Raw genomic sequence first — 14206 nt, 5'->3', positions numbered from 1 at the left:
TGTTTTCATCTCCTCACAAAGAAGCTTCCTATCTTAAAAATAGGTGTTTCACTTGCGACTGACAGTGCAATTGTGAGATTAAAAATCTCTTCTATCTAAGAGATATAAAGGAAGAAAGATGGCTTCAAGCATGACAATGTAAAAACCAGTTGATTTAGTTTTGAAATGCCTCCTTTCTATGCATCTCTAATCCGTTTATCCAATGTATCTCACCTTTATGTCCTTTGGCTTAGTTGGTCAAAGAGCCTGTTTAGTAAACAGAAAATCTTCAATTTGAATTCCAGCAGTGCTATTCTTTCTTTATGTCAGTTTGGGGCTTCTTAACTCTCTAAGCAGGCTTTCTAATGTATCACACCTGTTTGTCCTTTGTCTTAGTGGGTCAAAGAGCCTGTTTAGTAAACAGAAAATCTTGAATTTGAATGCCAGCAGTCCTCTTCCTTCTTTATCTCAGTTTAGGGCTGTTTAACTCTCTAAGCAGGCTTTCTAATGTATCACACCTGTTTGTCCTTTGTCTTAGTTGGTCAAAGAGCCTATTTAGTAAATGGAAAATCTTGAATTTGAATGCCAGCAGTCCTTTTCCTTCTTTATCTCAGTTTAGGGCTGTTTAACTCTCTAAGCAGGCTTTTTAATGTTTCGCACCTGTTTGTCCTTTGGCTTAATTGGTCAAAGAGCCTATTTAGTAAAAGGAAAATCTTGATTTTGAATGTCAGCAGTGCTTTCTATTCTTCATCTCATTTTGTGGGTTTTTACCCCAAAAAGAGGACTTTTACTCTTGTTTGTCATCAAATATTAATTTCCCACAGCCCTAATATAGTGCAATTGAGAAAAAAAATTATCTGCTGTTGAAACACTTTAAAAGGAATTAGAGGATAAAATTTTCTTTACAGAATATAGGATGGCATCAAGCTTTACAAATTAATACCAGTGGATTTACAGATCTGACTCTGCAAAGTTTGATAGCAGCACCGGAGTATTGTAAACTTTCATGCTTGAAGTGTCCACCGCTTCACCCATGCACAATGGATTAGCAGTCCATCGCCTTAACCACTCGGCCACCTCGTCTACATAGCGCCCGTGCGTTTAGGTGGGAAGATGTTGAGAGGGTTTTTACCAGTCAGTGTTTTTTCACTGAAGATTGTATGTTGGCTTTTGTCAGAGTTGCCTTATCTCGTCAACTACAGTGCCTGTTGTTTGAAGTTAGCTTGGGGAAAACTCTATCAGAAATGAACCAGTGCTGAGGTTTTTAATATCAATTAGTCATAATTTTTCCTCCTTTTGGTTTTGCCATGGCATTTCTTCAATCTGTCTATTCTGTGTCATAACTTGGAAGCAAAACAAGTCCCAAATTTCAGCTGTGCTAAAAGATGGCTCATTCAATTGCAAAACTTCAAACCCTTTGTCCTCGATACAGCTTCTGTAAATTTGTCAGTCTTTTAAATGAATGCTCTTCAAAATTTACTTGGCTTCTTAAGTGTTATGACTGAGATTGAAATCTTATTCCATGTTTCTGCTCTACGTGGAATGGAACTCAAGCTCAATATTGTTTTGCTGCACTAATCAGTTGAATGTTCGATTGGTGCTTCAATCTTCCTTGGATTTCAATTGCATGCCATCTTCTGGTGCTGTGGCTTAGTTTGTTAAAGCGCCTGTCTAGTTGTTAAGGGAAGAATATATGGCACATGAATATATACAAGAATCAAAACTGTATCACTATATGGACGCTTTGCTGGATATTGGGATCATGTTGCTTTAAGATACTTCTGATTTTCTTATATTTTCTTAGAGTTGTTTCTGTATGGTATCACTCACCTAAGCTTCATCAAATATTGAATAAACTGGGTGGACCAGGGTAAGCCAAGCTAGAAAACAATACTTGTGTATATAAGTATTGTTCAGCAATGTGGGAGCAATAAACGGTAACCCAGAAATGTACATAATGATTGTGTAGCGACCTGGGAAAGGCAAATAGTAACTGGAAACATGTCCATGATGTAACTGATGATGTAGCTCAAATTCTGTTATAAAAGCTGTACACGTTTGATTAAAGACAGAGAAGAATCATACTGACACGATACCCTCTTGTCTTGTGTATTCTTTTCTCGAGTATACGTATACCTTGTGCCAAAGCTACAATTCGGCCACAGACAATTAAGACGGGTCGCACCTTAGTGTGACAGAATCAGCAGTTGGCGCTCAAACAGTGGGGCTCAGGACGATACCAGATGATCACAGCCGCAACAAAATCTCCCCCCAGGACGGACGTCTTTCCAGCGGGACGAGACTGCAGCTCGAGACCTGGTGAGAAAATATATCATCTTACCTAACCTTCTGTATTCACGTCCGGCTGGGAGGAGATAGTTGGCTGTCTTCTCTGAACCCTTAAACTGACCACGTTTGAAAGTCCTGAGCCTACGGACCCGGTCAGGTATATAATTCCTTAATTGTCTGTGTGTATTATCCGGTCTAACCAATTCGGAGGGTGTATCTAGAATCCATCTAGTATCTGATAAAAACTATTTCATACTGCACTAGGGCTACTAGAAGCATACAGAGCAGAGTACAAAGGGGATGTTTCCACTGGGTTATCACCCTGGTTCCGACCTTAGACGGTCGAAGAAGTTATGTATATATTATATATATACACATATAGGTGCTCACGTCCGGCCATACGCCCACAGTATAAACTGGGCCCGGTGACGTGAATGACACGGCATATACATATTTTTAAGGAAAGAGGTGATTACTAATTTTTCCCCCCTCTGCTGAAATATCAACCACCTATCTAGAGGTGATTACCACTATTTACTATACCTAAAGTGACAAAAAGCCCAGCCCTAGTTGCCTTGGTAACAAAAGAACAGTGAAAGGGATAAGGAATACATTCATAATAGTTTTTTTTATGTTTGAAGTATTGATGCATTGTTGAGACATGCCTGTCCGCAGCCCTCATATTGAATATACTGCCATACTGGTTAGACTGCTATTTCAGCTGCATTTCCTGAATCCAAAGTGTTTAACAATCCCGCTACATTATCTGTATTCAGTCCGGAGGATATAAAATATAAAATGTAATAAGTTGTTTTATAGTATACATATATATCCCTTCAAGCATATTTATAATTACGGTAATCTAAAAGTTTAATTGTCTGCCTTATCTGCTTTGCCTCTCTGCTTTGCTGTTTTGGTTGTTTGCATACGTGATTGTTACCTCAGCCAGCCTGAAAAGGAAAAAAATATAGATAGGGAGACGTACTGAGCAAATTCACTGTCACTCTGGTTCCGGTCCTGCTCTCGGCTTGACCGATGATCGCAGAAGTCTGAACTGTGTCTCTCCCAGTGGGCAAGTGGGAGTAGGGGCTTGATTACTCTCAGTGATTTTCCAACCTCTAAGTGGTTGGTGACTTCTTGCGGGTTTCCCACCGGACATCATCTGGCTAAGATGATGGTGTTTTAGCTGCAGCATAGGTTCATAAGTTATATGGGTGGAAGGGTAATTTCAATTACCGTGTTGATGTGACTGAGTGATTGCTCTCTCCCTGAAAAGTATGGTTTGCCCAGGTGTAGATTTTTCACCTCTACAAATCAGGCTGGCATATGGATAGGTAAATTGCGAATTGTTTTGGTGTCAAGGATTCGCAGTATTTGATGTCAGTACCAGTTTTAAATTCATTGTCTTTTGTCTTTTGTAGTGTGTATAATTTGCAGGAGGCGTACTAGCATGTGGTTAAAATTTTTGAATGCATTCTATGTGTGTATACATATATATGTTGTGAAATTAGAGAATTGGATAAACTAGTTTTGTTCTGCATACTATAATTATAAGGTTAGTTGGTTCAGGTAGAAAGAGAATTACTTGAATGGTAATTGCTTGATTTGTACAGATATCTCTGTGAGATCCGAGGTCTATTGTTACTTTTTAGTTATTGTTTTACTAATGTCACTACATTTCTCTATGAGATGGTTTTCTTTGAAAGGTTTTAGAGCGAAAGTTTTGAGGAAACAGAAATTTTAACAATTTATAAGGTATTTTTATACTACGCAGTTTCAGGATACACAAGATTTGTGAAATACTCTGGTGTTAGTTGTTGGTTAATTCCCTATATTACTGTGTTCAAGATAGCTAGACATCACTATGTTCACTGAAGACCCCTTTACTCGGACATAAGGAGTACATACAGCTTTTACAGTCACATATCCCACTGTTCATAACCCCGTGAGAATTTGTTTTAAGACGCACACATACAAATGTTTTTCAGATATACTCAGAATTCAGATGATAGAATGGGTGGGAGCAGTCAGTCAATATCTATAAGACAGATATGACCCATAGTGGAGTGAGAAAGAAAATGTACGTTAAGAAACCCTCCGATCACGAGGGGAGGAGCATTAGATAAGAAGGGATAGAAGAATGTGTTAATGAGTGGAGAGCAGCGTCCCAGCCTCAGGTATTATGAGGTGTTACAGGACCCTGAAGCATTTTATAAGATGGCAGAGGAAGTTAGGAAAAAAGGGATGAGGAGAGGAATATAACAAGATTGCTGAATTTTGTGCAAAACAAATATTTACACAGGAAGATGTCAGTTGCAATATCTGCATTACATTCATTTATACTTCTATATACATTCCCGATGACTGGACGTGTGCCAGCTGTCAAACGCAGAATGCAGAATATCGTGAGACTTGTTCTGACTGTCAGATGACCAACCCAAAGAGCCGTACCTTCTTTCCAACTATTTATATAGACGGCACGTCTTATGCTACATCCTGTCCAGTATCCATTATAGGTTTATTAATTAATGTCGTTTATGAAAAGAATAATGAAGAAAAAGATGAATATGACATGGAGCTCGCCCCCCCACAAAAATACAATGGAGAAACAACATCTCTCACCCAGACAGAGGTTGAGGATACTCCTCTCAAATTCCTGGTGGGTCCCGATGCAATCAGAAGATTGATCAGGGACATTGATCTACTTGCTGAAGAAGTATGTAGTCTTTTCTTTTTTTTTACAGGACACATCTGTAGATCATGTGGGCGTTGAACTAATGGCACTGATCCCAGACTCAATATTGGCAGGCTGAAAATCCAGTTTGTAAAGGTGGGGCAGAAGCCAGTAGCCCAGCTGCCAAGGAAATTGCAATATTTACCCTCCATTTCATAATTTGCAATTATTTCTATGAAGTTATGGATAATACATGACTTATGTGCTGTCAATGAAGTTATAGTACTGAACACATCTATGGTACCAAACCCACACACTATGTTTTATTTTTATCAATTCTATTTATTTTTCTATGGTTCACGGTGATTGACCTGGCCAATGCTTTCTTCAGTTTATTTCTACATGCTGCAAGCCAGTACCTGCTTGTTTTCACACGAGGGCCAGCAATATATTTGGACTATGATGCCTCAAGGGGCACAGTATAGCCTCTCTATGCTCACCCGAGCCATGACCACGGTCCTGGAGCCCTGGAAGAGGATACATCCCACAGCCACTTTTTTTTTTACAATACATATGGATGACCTCCGACCCTGACTGAAGACAGCCAAGACAATACTGCTCTTCTACACATGCAACCTTTTTTTATAACTATTTTAAGGTTAACCAAAGAAGGTATCGGTGTGTTTTATATGCTAAATTGCAATCACATTTTCACAGCTCTAGGACTGCCACGCTATACTGAACTGTTTTGTCTGTTTGTCATGAAGAAGCCTGACCATGTAAATGGAGTCCTAACACAGCTTCCCGGAGGAAGACAATGCCCTCCTGGCTTCTACTCTCCAAAACCTGACCAAGTGACTCGTGAAGTCCAAACCTGCATGAGAACCGTGTTTGCAACCCACCTGTGCTGGATAAAGCTTCTGATATTTCTGTCTGCAATGCCCTACTCTGCTCTCAGACAACGTCACCATCTCCAGATGTGCTGTCCATAATCCAGCTACTCTTCTACCTCTGCCAAAGGGGGGAGGAAGATGGAGGATGAAAACCACATCTCTGACACATTAGTGGAAGAGGTAGTCGACTCTGAAATGGCGGAATGCGATTGTCTTGCTGTCATGAGGCAAGAGAACACCTGGAAGATCCTGACCTGATGCTCTTTGTGGATAGACCAAGGTATGCAGACCAAGAAGGCCGTTCGCACACTGGTATAGCAGTAGCCACAGAAGTAACTTGCTGCCAGCAAAACCACTGCCTACATCCAAAGGCAGGACTGCGGGCCTTGACAGAAGCATACGAGAGGTCCACTCAACATGAAGCTGTCAAGATCAATCTGGAGGGAAAGAGGCTTCATCACGGCTAACGGAACGCCAGTCTGACACCACAAAGCCATACAAGAATTAATGGAGTCCTTGTTGATGCCAGGAAGAGTTGCGGTGGTAAAAGTAAAAGCACACACACTGGAGACACTTCAAGGGAAGCAGTGGGCAACAGACTAGCTGAAGTAACAGCAAAAGAAGCAGCAGTAATACCGGTTGACACGGAAACAGAGGAAAAGGAATAACCCTGGAAAAAGATGTTCTGACACTCCAGAAACAAGTATCCAAGGAAGAAAAGAAGAAGTGGACCTAAGATGAAGTTATACAGGATGAAATATGCCTAAGGATGAACAAGGAAAATTTAAGGCCTCGAACAAAACTCTACATATTTGATGCTATACAGGAAACAGGGAAGTCATAGCATAAGAGTTTAGTCTTTCCCTTGGGTCACATACACGCACAAGTATAATTGCCTATATGTAGACTAAGTTTAAAAACATGTGACTAAAATGCATTTTCGAGTCTTTTCATCCATCCCAGATCCTGAGGACATAGGAGCCCACCAGATCCTGCCCGGTGACTGAGTCCTCATCACCAAGAGGTTCAACAGACGTACCCTTGAACCTAGAGATGACAGCCTGTTCCAAGTCCTGTCAACTATCGCAGCAGTCCATGGGTCCTCGCTTCCCACTGCAAGGAGATGCCGGATCCAGAGTCCAGTAGCGGCTGCCACTCTTCATCCATCTGGCACTTATCCTTCTCCTAGCTCAAGGGGTAGTCAGTCACCAAGGGGTAGTCACTCATGAGAAGGGCATACTGACTTTCTGGTATAATGTCTCCACCCCAAGAGTAACATATCAATTTGACTACTGTCTCACAATAAGAATATCCAGGCCCCATGGCACAGTTTCATATCAGGTTTAATACACAATTCATCTGTGTCACTACTGCTGAAATAGGGGAAGGTTCAAAACTGGGAGGATTAGTCTCTTGTTGGGTGGCACACTGGTGAAAGTGACTGGAGACATCAACCAGCCCAGGCCCTACAGCGAAGGGACAAATGGGGAATAAGCCTATTAAGTCGCATGACCCTGTCAAAAGCCCATTTTAAGGGTCAGAGTGGCCTTCCAGATTCAATACTCCCTGTCACTGCCGCTCACTGCCCCAAGGAGGGATGCATAGTTCTGTACCTCACCATTGAGAACCCCTCAGAGAATGAGCAAGGGTTATATGTACTAGGCTCAAGTACTAAACTTGGGAGGGAAAATGGTGACACAAAAGGTAAATTTTGGCTAAGAAGCATAGATACCAGTGGGGGCACACAGGGAGCACCTGACAAATTCAAAGTCGAGAACGAGACAATAGTTGTGTTTAAACCCACCATCCCCGTAAATAAGAATGCAAAGCGGATAAACTATTTATACAATAATCAACAACGGCTTATAAAATACACTGGGGATGCCATAAAGGCAATTATTGACCCATTAAGTTTGCAAAAGTTATTTTATGTCCTTTGATCATATTTTCTTTAATTCTATGCTGCATAGTGCCATGCCTTAAGAAAATGATGATGAAAACTATGGAAACCACAGTGATGACCATGCATGCCGATTTTGAAGATCCCCTGTATGAAAGATGTCCCAATGAAAACATGCAAGCACCATCTCCGGAATATGCCTGTCTGAAGCAAGCCAATGAGGGAAAGTCCAGGATCTGACTTCCTCCTGTGCAAAGTCCGTTAGGAGGGGGTCCATCTACTAGAGATGGGTCGTCTCGTATATACGGTGAAGATTAGTTAGTTAGGTTCCAGCATTGTTGAGATAGGTAGGCCGGGAGGACAGATCGATAGGTTCGACGAGATTAGGATTTTGATTTTGCATATCTCCAAAGGAGGGACTGTTAAGGGAAGAATATATGGCACATGAATATATACAAGAATCAAATCTGTATCACTATATGGACGCTTTGCTGGATATTGGGATCATGTTGCTTTAAGATACTTCTGATTTTCTTATATTTTCTTAGAGTTGTTTCTGTATGGTATCACTCACCTAAGCTTCATCAAATATTGAATAAACTGGGTGGACCAGGGTAAGCCAAGCTAGAAAACAATACTTGTGTATATAAGTATTGTTCAGCAATGTGGGAGCAATAAACGGTAACCCAGAAATGTACATAATGATTGTGTAGCGACCTGGGAAAGGCAAATAGTAACTGGAAACATGTCCATGATGTAACTGATGATGTAGCTCAAATTCTGTTATAAAAGCTGTACACGTTTGATTAAAGACAGAGAAGAATCATACTGACACGATAACCTCTTGTCTTGTGTATTCTTTTCTCGAGTATACGTATACCTTGTGCCAAAGCTACAATTCGGCCACAGACAATTAAGACGGGTCGCACCTTAGTGTGACAGAATCAGCATAGTAAACAGGAGATCCTGAGTTCGAATCTCAGCAGTGCCTTGTTTTCATCTCCTCACAAAGAAGCTTCCTATCTTAAAAATAGGTGTTTCACTTGCGACTGATAGTGCAATTGTGAGATTAAAAATCTCTTCTATCTAAGAGATATAAAGGAAGAAAGATGGCTTCAAGCATGACAATGTAAAACCAGTTGATTTAGTTTTGAAATGCCTCCTTTCTATGCATCTCTAATCCGTTTATCCAATGTATCTCACCTTTATGTCCTTTGGCTTAGTTGGTCAAAGAGCCTGTTTAGTAAACAGAAAATCTTGAATTTGAATGCCAGCAGTGCTATTCTTTCTTTATGTCAGTTTGGGGCTTCTTAACTCTCTAAGCAGGCTTTCTAATGTATCACACCTGTTTGTCCTTTGTCATAGTTGGTCAAAGAGCCTGTTTAGTAAACAGAAAATCTTGAATTTGAATGCCAGCAGTCCTCTTCCTTCTTTATCTCAGTTTAGGGCTGTTTAACTCTCTAAGCAGGCTTTCTAATGTATCACACCTGTTTGTCCTTTGTCTTAGTTTGTCAAAGAGCCTATTTAGTAAATGGAAAATCTTGAATTTGAATGCCAGCAGTCCTTTTCCTTCTTTATCTCAGTTTAGGGCTGTTTAACTCTCTAAGCAGGCTTTTTAATGTTTTTCACCTGTTTGTCCTTTGGCTTATTTGGTCAAAGAGCCTATTTAGTAAAAGGAAAATCTTGATTTTGAATGTCAGCAGTGCTTTCTATTCTTCATCTCATTTTGTGGGTTTTTACCCCAAAAAGAGGACTTTTACTCTTGCTTGTCATCAAATATTAATTTCGCATAGCCCTAATATAATGCAATTGAGAAAAAAAATTCTCTGCTGTTGAAACACTTTAAAAGGAATTAGAGGATATAATTTTCTTTACAGAATATAGGATGGCATCAAGCTTTACAAATTAAAACCAGTGGATTTACAGATCTGACTCTGCAAAGTTTGATAGCAGCACAGGAGTATTGTAAACTTTCATGCTTGAAGTGTCCACCGCTTGGGTTAAAAATGAAAACCAAACCATTCAACACGAAAGAAGAAGCAGATTAATCCGACGAGGATGGGATTCGAACCCATGCATGCAGAGCACAATGGATTAGCAGTCCATCGCCTTAACCACTCGGCCACCTCGTCTACATTGCACCTGTGTGTTTAGGTGGGAAGATGTTGAGAGGGTTTTTACCAGTCAGTGTTTTTTCACTGAAGATTGTATGTTGGCTTTTGTCAGATTTGACTTATCTCGTCAACTACAGTGCCTGTTGTTTGAAGTTAGCTTGGGGAAAACTCTATCAGAAATGAACCAGTGCTGAGGTTTTTAATATCAATTAGTCATAATTTTTCCTCCTTTTGGTTTTGCCATGGTATTTCTTCAATCTGTCTATTCTGTGCCATAACTTGGAAGCAAAACAAGTCCCAAATTTCATACTGTGCTAAAAGATGGCTCATTCAATTGCAAAACTTCAAAGCCTTTGTCCTCGATACAGCTTCTGTAAATTTGTCAGTCTTTTAAATGAATGCTCTTCAAAATTTACTTGGCTTCTTAAGTGTTATGACTGAGATTGAAATCTTATTCCATGTTTCTGCTCTACGTGGAATGGAACTCAAGCTCAATATTGTTTTGCTGCGCTAACCAGTTGAATGTTCGATTGGTGCTTCAATCTTCCTTGGATTTCAAATGCATGCCATCTTCTGGTGCTGTGGCTTAGTTGGTTAAAGCGCCTGTCTAGTAAACAGGAGATCCTGAGTTCGAATCTCAGCAGTGCCTTGTTTTCATCTCCTCACAAAGAAGTTTCCTATCTTAAAAATAGGTGTTTCACTTGCGACTGATAGTGCAATTGTGAGATTAAAAATCTCTTCTATCTAAGAGATATAAAGGAAGAAAGATGGCTTCAAGCCAAAGTAAAACCAGTTAATATAGTTTTGAAATGCCTCCTTTCTATGCACCTCTAATCCGTTTATCCAATGTATCTCACCTTTATGTCCTTTGGCTTAGTTGGTCAAAGAGCCTGTTTAGTAAACAGAAAATCTTGAATTTGAATGCCAGCAGTGCTATTCTTTCTTTATGTCAGTTTGGGGCTTCTTAACTCTCTAAGCAGGCTTTCTAATGTATCACACCTGTTTGTCCTTTGTCATAGTTGGTCAAAGAGCCTGTTTAGTAAACAGAAAATCTTGAATTTGAATGCCAGCAGTCCTCTTCCTTCTTTATCTCAGTTTAGGGCTGTTTAACTCTCTAAGCAGGCTTTCTAATGTATCTCACCTGTTTGTCCTTTGTCTTAGTTTGTCAAAGAGCCTATTTAGTAAATGGAAAATCTTGAATTTGAATGCCAGCAGTCCTTTTCCTTCTTTATCTCAGTTTAGGGCTGTTTAACTCTCTAAGCAGGCTTTTTAATGTTTTGCACCTGTTTGTCCTTTGGCTTAGTTGGTCAAAGAGCCTATTTAGTAAATGGAAAATCTTGATTTTGAATGTCAGCAGTGCTTTCTATTCTTCATCTCATTTTGTGGGTTTTTACCCCAAAAAGAGGACTTTTACTCTTGTTTGTCATCAAATATTAATTTCCCACAGCCCTAATATAGTGCAATTGAGAAAAAAAATTCTCTCCTGTTGAAACACTTTAAAAGGAATTAGAGGATATAATTTTCTTTACAGAATATAGGATGGCATCAAGCTTTACAAATTAAAACCAGTGGATTTACAGATCTGACTCTGCAAAGTTTGATAGCAGCACAGGAGTATTGTAAACTTTCATGCTTGAAGTGTCCACCGCTTGGGTTAAAAATGAAAACCAAACCATTCAAGATGATAGAAGAAGCAGATTAATCCAACGAGGATGGGATTCGAACCCATGCATGCAGAGAACAATGGATTAGCAGTCCATCGCCATAACCACTCGGCCACCTCTTCTACATAGCGCCCGTGCGTTTAGGTGGGAAGATGTTGAGAGGGTTTTTACCAGTCAGTGTTTTTTCACTGAAGATTGTATGTTGGCTTTTGTCAGAGTTGCCTTATCTCGTCAACTACAGTGCCTGTTGTTTGAAGTTAGCTTGGGGAAAACTCTATCAGAAATGAACCAGTGCTGAGGTTTTTAATATCAATTAGTCATAATTTTTCCTCCTTTTGGTTTTGCCATGGCATTTCTTCAATCTGTCTATTCTGTGTCATAACTTGGAAGCAAAACAAGTCCCAAATTTCAGCTGTGCTAAAAGATGGCTCATTCATTTGCAAAACTTGAAAGCCTTTGTCCTCGATACAGCTTCTGTAAATTTGTCAGTCTTTTTAATGAATGCTCTTCAAAATTTACTTGGCTTCTTAAGTGTTATGACTGAGATTGAAATCTTAATCCATGTTTCTGCTCTACGTGGAATGGAACTCAAGCTCAATATTGTTTTGCTGCGCTAACCAGTTGAATGTTCGATTGGTGCTTCAATCTTCCTTGGATTTCAAATGCATGCCATCTTCTGGTGCTGTGGCTGAGTTGGTTAAAGTGCCTGTCTAGTAAACAGAAGATCCTGAGTTCGAATCTCAGCAGTGCCGTGTTTTCATCTCCTCACAAAGAAGCTTCCTATCTTAAAAATAGGTGTTTCACTTGCGACTGATAGTGCAATTGTGAGATTAAAAATCTCTTATATTTAAGACATATAAAGGAAGAAAGATGGCTTCAAGCATGACAATGTAAAACCAGTTGACTTCGTTTTGAAATGCCTCCTTTCTATGCATCTCTAATCCGTTTATCCAATGTATCTCACCTTTATGTCCTTTGGCTTAGTTGGTCAAAGAGCCTGTTTAGTAAACAGAAAATATTGAATTTGAATGCCAGCAGTGCTATTCTTTCTTTATGTCAGTTTGGGGCTTCTTAACTCTCTAAGCAGGCTTTCTAATGTATCACACCTGTTTGTCCTTTGTCTTAGTTGGTCAAAGAGCCTGTTTAGTAAACAGAAAATCTTGAATTTGAATGCCAGCAGTCCTCTTCCTTCTTTATCTCAGTTTAGGGCTGTTTAACTCTCTAAGCAGGCTTTCTAATGTATCACACCTGTTTGTCCTTTGTCTTAGTTGGTCAAAGAGCCTATTTAGTAAATGGAAAATCTTGAATTTGAATGCCAGCAGTCCTCTTCCTTCTTTATCTCAGTTTAGGGCTGTTTAACTCTCTAAGCAGGCTTTTTAATGTTTTGCACCTGTTTGTCCTTTGGCTTAGTTGGTCAAAGAGCCTATTTAGTAAAAGGAAAATCTTGATTTTGAATGTCAGCAGTGCTTTCTATTCTTCATCTCATTTTGTGGGTTTTTACCCCAAAAAGAGGACTTTTACTCTTGTTTGTCATCAAATATTAATTTCCCACAGCCCTAATATAGTGCAATTGAGAAAAAAAATTCTCTGCTGTTGAAACACTTTAAAAGGAATTAGAGGATATAATTTTCTTTACAGAATATAGGATGGCATCAAGCTTTACAAATTAAAACCAGTGGATTTACAGATCTGACTCTGCAAAGTTTGATAGCAGCACAGGAGTATTGTAAAATTTCATGCTTGAAGTGTCCACCGCTTCACCCATGCACAATGGATTAGCAGTCCATCTCCTTAACCACTCGGCCACCTCGTCTACATAGCGCCCGTGCGTTTAGGTGGGAAGATGTTGAGAGGTTTTTTACCAGTCAGTGTTTTTTCACTGAAGATTGTATGTTGGCTTTTGTCAGAGTTGCCTTATCTCGTCAACTACAGTGCCTGTTGTTTGAAGTTAGCTTGGGGAAAACTCTATCAGAAATGAACCAGTGCTGAGGTTTTTAATATCAATTAGTCATAATTTTTCCTCCTTTTGGTTTTGCCATGGCATTTCTTCAATCTGTCTATTCTGTGTCATAACTTGGAAGCAAAACAAGTCCCAAATTTCAGCTGTGCTAAAAGATGGCTCATTCAATTGCAAAACTTGAAAGCCTTTGTCCTCGATACAGCTTCTGTAAATTTGTCAGTCTTTTTAATGAATGCTCTTCAAAATTTACTTGGCTTCTTAAGTGTTATGACTGAGATTGAAATCTTAATCCATGTTTCTGCTCTACGTGGAATGGAACTCAAGCTCAATATTGTTTTGCTGCGCTAACCAGTTGAATGTTCGATTGGTGCTTCAATCTTCCTTGGATTTCAAATGCATGCTATTTTCTGGTGCTGTGGCTTAGTTGGTTAAAGCGCCTGTCTAGTAAACAGGAGATCCTAAGTTCGAATCTCAGCAGTGCCTTGTTTTCATCTCCTCACAAATAAGCTTCCTATCTTAAAAATAGGTGTTTCACTTGCGACTGATAGTGCAATTGTGAGATTAAAAATCTCTTCTATCTAAGCGATATAAAGGAAGAAAGATGGCTTCAAGCATGACAATGTAAAACCAGTTGATTTAGTTTTGAAATGCCTCCTTTCTATGCATCTCTAATCCGTTTATCCAATGTATCTCACGTTTATGTCCTTTGGCTTAGTTGGTCAAAGAGCCTGTT

General features: G+C 39.6%; 2 non-coding genes across 2 annotated transcripts; one reads left to right on the top strand and one right to left on the bottom strand.

Annotated features, from left to right (window-relative positions):
- Positions 1-9785: 9785 nt before the first annotated feature.
- On the bottom strand, positions 9786-9867 carry TRNAS-GCU (transfer RNA serine (anticodon GCU)). Its single transcript has one exon. It is a non-coding gene; the product is annotated as a tRNA-Ser (tRNA).
- Positions 9868-10424: 557 nt separating this feature from the next.
- On the top strand, positions 10425-10498 carry TRNAT-AGU (transfer RNA threonine (anticodon AGU)). Its single transcript has one exon. It is a non-coding gene; the product is annotated as a tRNA-Thr (tRNA).
- The last annotated feature ends 3708 nt before the right edge of the window (positions 10499-14206 follow it).

Source organism: Dendrobates tinctorius, unplaced genomic scaffold (assembly GCF_039654945.1).
Source record: "Dendrobates tinctorius isolate UK_male_01 unplaced genomic scaffold, ASM3965494v1 ptg000204l, whole genome shotgun sequence".
In the NCBI taxonomy this organism is placed as follows: domain Eukaryota; kingdom Metazoa; phylum Chordata; class Amphibia; order Anura; family Dendrobatidae; genus Dendrobates; species Dendrobates tinctorius.
Note: the sequence above shows the minus strand (reverse complement) of the source record. Positions and strands in the feature narration are given on the sequence as shown.